General features: G+C 44.8%; 1 long non-coding RNA gene across 1 annotated transcript; it reads left to right on the top strand.

Moving 5' to 3' along the window:
• Window positions 1-441: 441 nt before the first annotated feature.
• LOC148188072 (uncharacterized) lies at window positions 442-10,048 on the top strand. Its single transcript, XR_015778190.1, has 3 exons — window positions 442-555; window positions 668-746; window positions 9,951-10,048. It is a non-coding gene; the product is annotated as an uncharacterized LOC148188072 (long non-coding RNA).
• Window positions 10,049-11,977: the final 1,929 nt, after the last annotated feature.

An 11,977-nucleotide genomic window follows, 5' to 3' on the forward strand; every position in this document is an offset into this window, starting at 1 on the left:
CAAGTGTAACCCAGGTTACCAGGCCTTATTAACAGTCCAGTTCACCAGTTGATTAATTAAACCAATAAATTAATAAATTCATATTTTTTTTTCCTGTGACAGATAAGTTACAGTCTTGCATAAAATGAATAAATAGGATTTATGGTTAAAAATCATAAATATGTTAATAAATAGATTAAAAAGATCAATACACACAAGTTCATGTATCTGTTTTTAAAAGAGTATTTTATTTCATTTTAAGTGTGGTGAATGTGCCTTTCTGGAAGTGTAAAAGATTCGGGTGACATGAGGAGTTAAGCGTGATAGTGTAACCAATCAGGACGCCACCAGGGCGTACGTGCCTGGGCGTTTCCGTTTTCTCTCTCTCTGTCGGATGCGTCTCCGAGGTAGCGGTGTGCTAACTTCCTGTTGCGGACTATGCCGATTTTTTTGTCTGAGAGGGCCAGATATTTTAAGTTTAAGTTACTTTTATTGTCAGAGCAGAATTGGAGCCTTCCCTTGTTGCCGTGGGTAGATGAGCGGACCGTGTGTTTCACAACAGAAGCGGAGGAGACCGTGAGTTGTGGTGATTAGCATTCGGCGCTAACTCCAGTCGTTAGCCACGTCCATTGCTAAAATTGTAGAGGTTACACGTTACTGAACTCCCATGTCCCTGTCTCTTAAAAAGCGGGATCCTGGACTGATGAGAGCCGTGTATTGTGCCCTGTGCCTGGAGTGTGTGTGTGTACATGAACTGTGAGCCTCTGGTGAGTAACTTTTACTGAAGTTAGTCTGATAAATCGAGTGAAATGTGTTGCTTCTGCTAATGTTAATATGGATCAATGAGGCATTATTTCCATGAATGTGGTGGTTAAAAATGTTTTATATTACAGTGTTTTGTTTTACATTTGCCCTCATTCTGTGTTTTTTTTTAAGTGAGTGGCAGTAGGAAAAAAAGATAAAAGAGGGAAAGAGATGTTCAGCTGGTTTTGCTTCATGTTAATACTGAAATGTATTCAGTTCATTGAGTTTACAGTAAAAGTGGTTAAAGTAATTATTAAAGCTGTGTTACAAAGTATATGCACAAAATTGTGTGTTTATATGTATTTATTTAAATTTAAAAGTATATTTTGTTTATAGAATAACACAGTAACCCTGTTTTAGCCTTTATAGGCGGGTCTTTTCTTTCCGTTCCTTGTATGGATTCCTGTGTTGATCTGCAAGACATCTTCTACTGAGATTCTTCCTGTGTCTGTAAAGGTAGAACGGGACCTCAGTAGTTGTGGCGAGCCATCCCAAAAAAAACAGAGAACTGGAATTTACACAGGGACTGTGATTTATTTAAGGAAAAAAAGACTGATTTATTGAGGACTGTGGTTGATACTTCATGTCTGAAGAGCTGAAAGCTAAATTGTTTTTATGTCATTTTATTTTTTTACAACTGCATTTCTTATTTAATACAATACAACACACTTAAAACGTGCCTTTGATGTGTGTGAGGTTCACTCGGTCACTCATTGCATTTTGCTAATACACCCTTTCTCCTGTAGCGACCCTAAACTTCTGACTACTGGTCCACAAGGTGATTAATGCACTGATGAAATAAATATCTGTATCTCCCAGTCTTTTACCATTAGCAGTTAGAGCTGAGGAGCAGGTTACAGAAACTTGGCGAGCCAGCCAGGAGAAAGTGGAGTATTATTGAGTGACCACGATTAAAAGTAAAGAAATACAGTAAAATGGATATAGTGGAAGATGAAAAAGATAAATGTTAAGTAACTCAGTTATTGTTTATGGGTTAACTCAAACTGTAGTTGATGAGGAGCTTGAGGCAGCCACTTAAGCGCTTCTGACCCTATTAACAGAGTGCTAGTTATTGATGATCCAGAATCAGAATATCATCTCTGCTCCATTGTGGAATTTGCAAATAGCTCTGCAATGCAAACATTTAGAACCCTACTGCCAAAAACTATCTCAGCTCAGCAGATGCAAATGTCACCTTTAAAGTGCGCTCCTTAGATAGTGTTTACACTAGCACTGCTAGCAGCGCCACCAAAGAGGGGTATCTTGAGGAACTGCAAGCCATTGCAAATAAGTGTGGAAAGTCATTTGAAAGTGTACTCCAAGCAGAACTGATGAAGATAAGTGCAGGAAAGGCGTGAATCTCCTGCTGACACTGCACCAGTCGAAGACTCTCAAATAAACACCTCTGATGCAACTGGGCAAGATATTACAGTGTCATCACAGGTCATGCAACAGCCCTCTCTCCTTCTTGGCTCTGTCTCACCTGAGGTGTCAGGGCCTGCCAACTGTCATTCCCACCGTCTCCTTCACCCAGGCGTTAATCAGTGTGGTTTGAGAGGTGATGTCCAAGCAGCATCAACACCAGCTTTGCAAGGCTCGAGGCGCTGCTCAGAGCCCACAGGTAGCGATCATACCTACCAGTGTGAATGGTCAGTCGCAGCCTGTTGTGTTGACAGCCGCTCCATCTGCGCATGACTGCTAACATGAGCAGCTCAACGTCCAGCGTCTCTGTCTATCAAAGCCAGTAGTAATGATGACAGTGCTACGATCACACGTTCACTACTACCATGAATGATGTTAATCCTCCTGCTGTACAGCAGTGCATTGGTTGAACATGTCATGCGAGCTAATGAAGCTATGTCTCCCATGCACTCTTCATTTCCGCCTCAGACCCTTCTCTGGCAAGTCTCCCGTCAAACAGTGAACTTGATTACGATACCTGGAGAGCCAATGTTGACTTGTTCTTAACAGATCCTTCCATGTCTGACCTGCAGAACCCGCAAGATCTTAGCAGTCTTGCCTCAGCTACTGGCGTCATCAAGCATGTCAGCCCTCAAGCCTTGCCATCAATGTACCTTCAGCTGCTTGATTCAGTCTATGGCTCTGTGGAGGGGCGGAGATGAGCTGTTGGCCAAGTTTATGGGGACACTGCAAGAACAATGATGAGAAGCCATCTGACTATCTGAACCGCTTGCAAGTTGCCCTGAGTGCTGCAGTCAGGCGTGGTGGCATCGCAGAGAAGGCGAAACGAAACCGCTACCTCCTGAAAGCAGTTCTGTTTGAGGCTGCTGGAATGATGGATTGATCGCTGATCTCCAGCTGGAAGCGGAAAACAATTGCACCGCCCTCCTTCGCCCGAACTAGTGCTCCCTCGTCAGGACAGAAGAAGACAAACAGGCAGGTAAATATGATGCATGAAAAAGACACCTTGGGCTACACAAACCAGGTCCTGCTGTCCCAAAGTTCAGAGCTGCAGCACAGCAGTTAGCAGCATGCAGTTGTGCCACACCTGAGAGAGCGCAACTGATGCTGAAGTCTTACAGAAACAACTTAACGAGATACAAAGCGCGGGTGGCTGCCATGCAGACTACAACTCCACGTAAAGCCAAAGTTAACTGTCCTGACACGACTGAAATCAGCACATTGAAAAAGACAGGTTGCTGGCGTTTCAAGCACAAGTAGCTGATATGAAGAAAGTCATGGAACTAAGTGAGCACCAAGAAGCAACAGAGATTAAAGCATTGAAACATCAGCTTGCTCTTCTCAAGCACAGGTAACTCAGCCCAAGTCCAGAGCCAACAGATACTATCGCCTGCATTCTCAAGAGACTCCTCCATCACAGCTTTCGACACCAGTCACCTAACAAGAGATTGAGCACACAGTCCAGTTCAAATTAGGTCGACAGCAAACAGTAGGCCCCGTCCATGGTATTGTTTCGCTGCGGTGAAAGGCGCTCACCTGGCGGTCAACTGCGAGTGAGCCCAATCCTCTTCTGGTCGAGGAAAAGAGACAGCTGCTGAAAGAGAGACAAAGACAATGGGATCAGCAAAATGGCAGTGCTGGCATCCAGCAGTTAAACTACTAGAAGCCCCTGTTGCAGGGCAAACGGGACTGAAAGATCAACCAAAGCGCCCTAGAAAGACAAAGCAGTGGCTAGCAAGTGTGGTAATGCTAACACCTCCTCCACCATACTACCGCCCAGGCTGGTTGGAACAAAGTGCACTGCTCAAGTCATCATTGAAGGCCATGAAGCTAACTGCCTGCTAGATCTGGGGTCTCAGGTGACCACCATCCAGCTGTCATTTTTCCAGACCCACCTCTCCCATCATTCCTTGAAATCCTTGGATGATCTTTTGGATGTAGAGCTGCAAGTAGAGGAGCCAATGGAGGGGCTGTGCCTTACCTTGGGTCGTAGAACTCAACCTGATGTTTCCAGAGGAGTTTTGGGCAAGGGAGACTGAAGTCCCTACATTGGTGTTGGTTGTTCCTGATGTGAGCAGTGTGCCTCAAATCCTCATTGGCACCAACTCATTAGATGTCCTTTACTCCAGCTATGTTGAAGAGCACGATTGTTGCCCTCAGTCATCTTTTCCTGGCTACAGAGTGGTTTGAAAATCCTTGAAGTCTGGAAAAAAGCAGGCAGTACTGGAGCTCTGGGGCTGATCAAAGCAAGGAAACAACACCCGCCAAGTGGTTAGCCCAGGCAACACCGTCACTGTGGAAGGGCAGGTTCACATGAGTGGTGCTCACAAGGATAAGTGGGTTGTTGTGGGCAGCGTCTGTGTAGTCTCTTCCTGGCGGACTGCTGGTGGCTAGCTCCTGTGCACCTTACCTGTCAAGCGCCCTTGCTCAATGTCAATCCTGCTGAGGAATGAGACCCAACACGACATCACCATCCCTCCAAGGACCGTGTTGGCTGAGATTCATGCTGTTCGACAGGTGATGGGGAAAGGAGCCCCAGCCGATTCAACCACTCCTGAAAACCAAGAGGATGGAGTTCGATTTTGGGAGTCCCCTTACCACCAGAGTGGAAAGAAGCGAATCACCAGGCTGCTCAATAGCATGCCTGAAGTCTTCTCTCAACACACATGGACTTTGGTCATACCAGCAAGGTAAAGCATCACATCAACTTGAGTGACAACACCCCTTTCAAACACCGACCCAGAACTATCCATCCACATGAAGTTGATGCAGTCAGAAACATCTTCAAGAACTGCTAGATTCTGGTGTCATCAGCGAGTCTGAGTCCCCTTTGCATCTCCCATTGTTGTCGTCTGGAAGAAAGATGGTTCTGTGAGGTTGTGCATGCTGACTTGAAACTCAACTCCCAGACCATAAGAGATGCATCGCTCTGCCAAACTTGGAGGAAGTGTTCTCTCTTGACTGGCTCGGAGTTCTCAGTCCTTGATTTAAAATGGGGCTATTACCAAGTCGAAATGGAAGAGGCTGATAAACAGAAGACTGCGTTGGTATGCCCACTGGGCTTTTGGGAATTCAATAGAATGCCCCAGGGGGTTATAGCGCCAAGTACTTTTCAGCGATTGATGGAGAGATGTGTGGCGATCTCAACATGAGAAGCGCTGGTTTCATCGGCGATGTCATAGTCTTCTCTGATACCCTGAGCAACATGAGTCAAGATTACTGCAGGTCCTCAACCGACTTAAAAATGCAGGTTGAAGTTGTCATCTGAAAAAATGTAAGTTTTCCAAACCTCGGTTAAATTACCTTGGCCATATTGTGTCCGAGCATGGGTACAGACCCACAGAAGATTGAGGCGTTAAAGACCTGGCCAGTACCAGAGAACCTCAAACAGCTACGCTCCTACCTGGGTTTCTCGGAGTACTACGGACTGTTTGGGGGGAACTACTCAAGATCATCAAACCCTAAATGACCTCACAGCCGGGTACCCACCTCTCAGGAAACACAGTCAAGGAAAGGAAAACTCACCTGTACTTCCATCAAAAGAGTCCTTTTGGGAAGAGGTGGACTCCAGAATGTCAGAAGGCGTTGAAGAGATCATTGACAAGCTCACCACCGCACCTGTCTTGGGATTTCACGAACCCCAGCCTCCGCATTACCTCCTTCACACTGGCCTTAAACACGACAGGGCTTAGTGCTTGGCCTTCTACCAAGAACAAGGCGGACAGATGAGGGCTATAGCTTCCTTGAGCAGAGGGCTGTGAAAAGTGGAAATACCTGCTCATAAATTGGAGTTCCTTGCACTAAAGTGAAGGCGGTCACAGCTAAGTTTAGTGATTACTTGTAGTACCGACTTCACTGTTGTTACTGACAGTAACCCTTAACTTACATCCTGACTTCCCTTGATTGGGCGCCACGAGCTACAGGTGGTTGTCAGCTCTATCGACATACAACTTCAAGCTCAGTATAGAGCAGGGAATCAGAATCAGGATGCAGAGCGGACTTTCTAAATGGGACCACATGGAGAGCTCCAGGATGATGCTGTGTCGAGGAAAGAGCGTGAGAGGATTAAACAGTTCACTCTACATTACCTGGAGGGCAGGAGACTCCAAATGTTGTTCTTCAGATGCGGTGAAAGCCATATGTGAGAAGCATGATGTTGAGTGGTCTCACAAAACTCCACATGTCCACCAGTCACACTTGTTGAGTCCCTCGCCGTCCATTCCGATGCTCTGCCCAGTGGTTTCCAGCAGGAGGATAACCATGGACTCCCTGTCATTGGTCATTGGACTGAAGAGGAGATGGGAGCAAAGCTGCGCCGATCACAATCTCAGAGTGGTCATTGAGCACAAGGAGTCTGGAGACATGCCTCACCTGCCCTGAGACACGAATTTCCAGATCTTGTTTTGTGGCTCAGAGAATGGAAGCGTCTAGAGCTGAAAGGTGGAGTGTTATACAGAGCACGGCAAGAACATGGGCCAGTCACGCACCAGCTGGTTCTACCAACTGAACTCAGAGCCACAGCACTGAAAGGCCTACATGATGATCTAGGTCATCTAGGCATAGAGCGGACCCTCGACCTCGTGAGGTCACGCTTCTATTGAAAGCCTAGAATGTCCGCCTGTGTGGAAACAGAAGATCAAGGTGTGTGAAGCAGCTGCGTGCGCCGGAAGACTCAGCCGAAAGGGCAGCCCCTCTGTGTAATATCAAGGTAGCAGGCCCCTTGGAGGCTGGTCTGCATGGACTTCCTGTCGGTGGAGCCTGACGCAACTTTACAAAGGATATATTGGTGCTGACGGACCATTTCACTAAATATGCAATGGCGATACCAACACGGAACCAAAAAGCCCCGACAGTGGCTAAGTGCTTGTGGGAAAACTTCCTGGTGCATTATGGGTTTCCAGAAAAGCTTCTGAGTGACCAGGGTCCAGATTTCGAATCTCGTACCATAAAAGAACTGTGCTCCATCATGGCATCCAGAAGGTCAGGACTACCCCTTATCACCCCAGAGGGAATCCAGTGGAGGCGATTCAATAGGACCCTCCTCCAGATGTTGGGCACTCTGAAAACAAGGACAAATCCCATTGGAAAGAATTTGTCAAGCCTCTGGTGCCGCGTATTATAACTGCAGCGGAACACGTGACCAGTTCAGCCCCTACGAACTAATGTTTGGCAGACAACCACGGCTTCCAGTTGATTTGGCATTAGGTCTACCCTCCAGCTGTGAACCCAGTCACATTCCCAGTATGTGCATGATTTAAAGGGACGCCTAGGGAAAGCTACCGAGTTGCCATGGAGAGCGCCTCAAAAAGACAGCTGACGCCAACAAGCAACGGTTTGACAGGAGAGTCGTTGAGTCCACTCTGGAGACAGGAGATCGTGTCCTTGTCAGGAGGCGTTCGGATAAGAGGAAACACAAGTTGGCCGACAAATGGGAACCAGGCGTGCGTGGTGGTCAGCGTGCTGGCGACCTACCTGTGTATACTGTCAAGCCAGAGGGAAAGGAAGGACAACCGCTTCACCTTACACCGTGACCTTCTGCTGCCGTGTGGATTCTTACCTGTTGCTGAGCCTGAGCAACCTCGAAGCAGGCCATCAGCAGACCTAGAACAAGAGACAGTCAGAATGGAAGTCACATGAGTCTGAGGTGGAGATGACAATTCAGAGTCGAAGACATTGACTACCATTACTACTTACCTGGAGACACTGGACACTGACTTCATCGAGACCGACTTTTGACCCGGCCAGAGCTGACACCTGCAAGGGAGAGACACCTTGAGAGACAAAACAACCAATCCAGACTTCAGTTGGTGACTTCCTGCTCCTGTCGAGCCTGGTAGGAAAAAGAGACACTGAGCATGGAGAAACAGGACAGAGGGAAGGGATGTGCACCTGAAGGAGGAACCGTACAGTGGATACCCGTGGAGATCATTTCATCTAAATCAGAGGAACCTCCAGCTCCCGGGGATGCAAATGAGCCAAGCTCTAACAGATCAAGCGGTTCTGGATGGAAAGAAGCTCAGCAGTTGTGGATCCGAAAGCTGAGGTCATCTCAGGCGCATGAAGAAATTGATGACCCCAAAGTGAGGAGAGCTCTGTTTGGGAAATCCCAGGACACCCCCCTGATGTTTCAAGGGAAGAGATGAAACCTTACCTGTCCAGATGAGCATGTGGTCTGCCCCAGAACCAAACATCATGGATGAAAGTCTTCCTGTTTTCTCAGACCTGTCATTCAGTGACAGCAGCAAGGATGAAGGATGCTTTGTCCACAAACCTTGTGAGGGCGTGTCAGTGGACAGAACCAATGAAGGAACAGCAGTTGGGATGCCTGGGAGAAGAACCTCTCCAGTCATTATGGGAGAGAGTGAGTGACAGTGTTCCCAGAGCGTTCCCAGAAGCTGAAGAACAGCCTGAGCGACTGCAGTATGGTCAATTGGGAAATCCCTTGCTGTCTATAGTCCAGTCACTCTTCAAGGCCTCAACCTTGCCTTTGCCGATGCCCTCCAGAACCATGGCTATGCAGATACTCCTCAAAGATCCCCAAAGGCCACTTCACGTAGTCATATGGGTGTAATGGGACATACACACCTTTAGGAGGGAGGGTGTAACCCAGGTTACCAGGCCTTAGTAACAGTCCAGTTCCAGTTGATTAATTAACCAATAAATTAATAAATTCATATTTTTTTTCCCTGTGACAGATAAGTTACAGTCTTGCATAAAATGAATAAATAGGATTATGGTTAAAATCATAAATATGTTAATAAATAGATTAAAAAGATCAATACACACAAGTTCATGTATCTGTTTTTAAAAGAGACTTTTATTTCATTTTAAGTGTGGTGAATGTGCCTTTCTGGAAGTGTAAAGATTCGGGTGACATGGAGGAGTTCGGCGTGATAGTGTATGACAATCAGAGCGCCACCAGCGTGCGTGCCTGGGCGTTTCCGTTTTTCTCTCTCTCTGTCGGATCGTCTCGAGGTAGCGGTGTGTGCTAACTTCCTGTTGCGGACTATGCCGATTTTTGTCTGAGAAGGGCCAGATATTTTAGTTTAAGTTACTTTTATTGTCAGAGCAGAGAGTGGAGCCTTCCCTTGTTGCCGTGGGTAGATGAAGCGGACCCGTGTGTTTCACAACAGAAGCGGAGGAGAACGTGAGTTGTGTTGATTAGCATTAGCGCTAACTCAGTCGTTAGCCACGTCCATTGCTAAAATTGTAGAGGTTACACGTTACTGAACTCCCATGTCCCTGTCTCTTAAAAGCGGGATCCTGGACTGATGAGAGCCGTGTATTGTGCCTGTGCCTGGAGTGTGTGTGTGTACATGAACTGTGAGCCTCTGGTGAGTAACTTTACTGAAGTTAGTCTGATAAATCGAGTGAAATGTGTTGCTTCTGCTAATGTTAATATGGATCAATGAGGCATTATTTCCATGAATGTGGTGGTTAAAAAATGTTTTATATTACAGTGTTTTGTTTACATTTGCCCTCATTCTGTGTTTTTTTTAAGTGAGTGGCAGTAGGAAAAAAAAGATAAAAGAGGGAAAGAGATGTTCAGCTGGTTTGCTTCATGTTAATACTGAGAAATGTATTCAGTTCATTGAGTTTACAGTAAAAAGTGGTTAAAGTAATTATTAAGAAGCTGTGTTACAAAGTATATGCACAAAATTGTGTGTTTATATGTATTTATTTAAATTTAAAAGTATATTTTGTTTATGGGAATAACACAGTAACCCTGTTTTTGGCCTTTATAGGCCGGGTCTTTTTCTTTCCGTTCCCTTGTATGGATTCCTGTGTTGATCTGCAAGACATCTTCTACTGGGGATTCTTCTTGTGTCTGTAAAGGTAGAACAGGACCTCAGTAGTTGTGAGCCATCCCAAAAAAAAACAGAGAACTGGAATTTACACAGGGACTGTGATTTATTTAAGGAAAAAAAGACTGATTTATTGAGGACTGTGGTTGATACTTCATGTCTGAAGAGCTGAAAGCTAAAATTGTTTTTATGTCATTTATTTTTTCTACAACTGCATTTCTTATTTAATACAATACAACACACTTAAAAACGTGCCTTTGATGTGTGTGAGGTTCCTTACTCGGTCACTCATTGCATTTTGCTAATACACCCTTTCTCCTGTAGCGACCTAAACTTCTGACTACTGGTCCACAAGGTGATTAATGCACTGATGAAATAAATATCTGTATCTCCCAGTCTTTTACCATTAGCAGTTAGAGCTGAGGCAGGTTACACAAGTATTTAGTCATGAACAGGAATATTAAACAAATTATGACCTAATGATGACACTCGAGCACTGATACACAACTTATGGCCAATGGGCCAAATCTGGCCCTCAAAAGAGGGCTGGGTGGCCACCTAACTTTTTTCTAGTGTGAGCTAAGTGCCATTGTACATTAAGAGGCACCAAAATAAACTATATTAATCCTTAATCTTTGTTTATTAGGGATGCATGATAATAGAGGCACATCATAGGAATGGACGATATTGGCTTTAAAATGAAATATACGTATCAGCCAACATGCTGATTTGAACTGAAGTGAACATGTACAAACATCAACCCTAAGTTTTAAGGCTTAAATATTTTTCATTTTTCTCACAGTGATTGAAAATTGCAGACATTGAAAAACATTGTATATTAGCAAAACAAGTTGAGTATTCCTGCGCTATAGTAAATGTCAAAGGATAATCCAGTCTGGTCCATAGCGGTATATCAAAAACTGAATACAGCATTGGAGACTATGCCCTGTTCATTTCTATGAAAGTTTCTCAGTACTGCATGAAGCCAGAAAGCTGACTTACAGGGTATAAAATTCCCTGGATCTTCCGCATCATGGGGCCCAGCCGATGCACTAGAGACTTCCCCAGCCGAGCAGCTAACTTACAGTTTAGCACTACGCTAACTTGATTGGGGATAAAATAAGTAAATCATGTGGCTATTTTAGACTTTCAAAAGGTTGTCAGTCCGAATGGATCAAATCCTGGTAGTAAAATGAATCATTTTCTGGGGGTCGTGATGCTCAAAAAAATGATTCCACTGATTTACAGATCACTCTTCCCCAATATACCCTTATGGGAAGTTGTAATTCTATGGTTTGGCCACTATGTAAAATTGGTTTTAAGGCTCTATGCTGTTCCTGAGACCTTAGTCTAGACCAAAGCTGACCAGCTGTCGTCCTGGAGGAAGTATGAAAGCCACGTATTTCTTCTTACTGAACTAACTATAAAATGGTTTTTGCCTTACAATATGTGTAATTGTTTGGTAACCAAAATGGATCATTAACTTCAGTTTGATGCAAACAGCTGGTACATTTTTCAAAAAGTGGCTATGTCAATTTGGAATGAAAGTTGAAGAAATGAATGATTAACATAATTGCTGAATCCAAATGAATATTTTCAAGTGCCTCTGATAGTCCAATAGAAATGCATATGAAATGTCTCGCTTAGGTTATTAACCCTTGACCACCAAAAAATCCTTCTCATTAACTGCAACTCATCGACCAGCCTGTCACACAAGCAGGTCGATCTCTCATTTTGTCCTCCTCTAATTCTTTTGTTCTTCAGAGAAAGTCAGTGTTGGCTACTTGTTATGTATGAGGTTTTTTTTTCTCAAGTCCATTTACTTTGATGCACTCTGGATTCTCTTCATTCCTTTGCACAGTGTGAACTTTCCTTACTCACCCTGTTATCTCACTAACACATTCCACACACAGATACACAACCAACAGCACCCATGCTCTGATGTCTTTTATGTCACTGGTAAAAGC

This window comes from Plectropomus leopardus, chromosome 12 (genome assembly GCF_026936395.1).
Source record: "Plectropomus leopardus strain MGB_pleo_1.0 chromosome 12, ASM2693639v1, whole genome shotgun sequence".
NCBI classification, from domain to species: Eukaryota; Metazoa; Chordata; class Actinopteri; order Perciformes; family Serranidae; genus Plectropomus; species Plectropomus leopardus.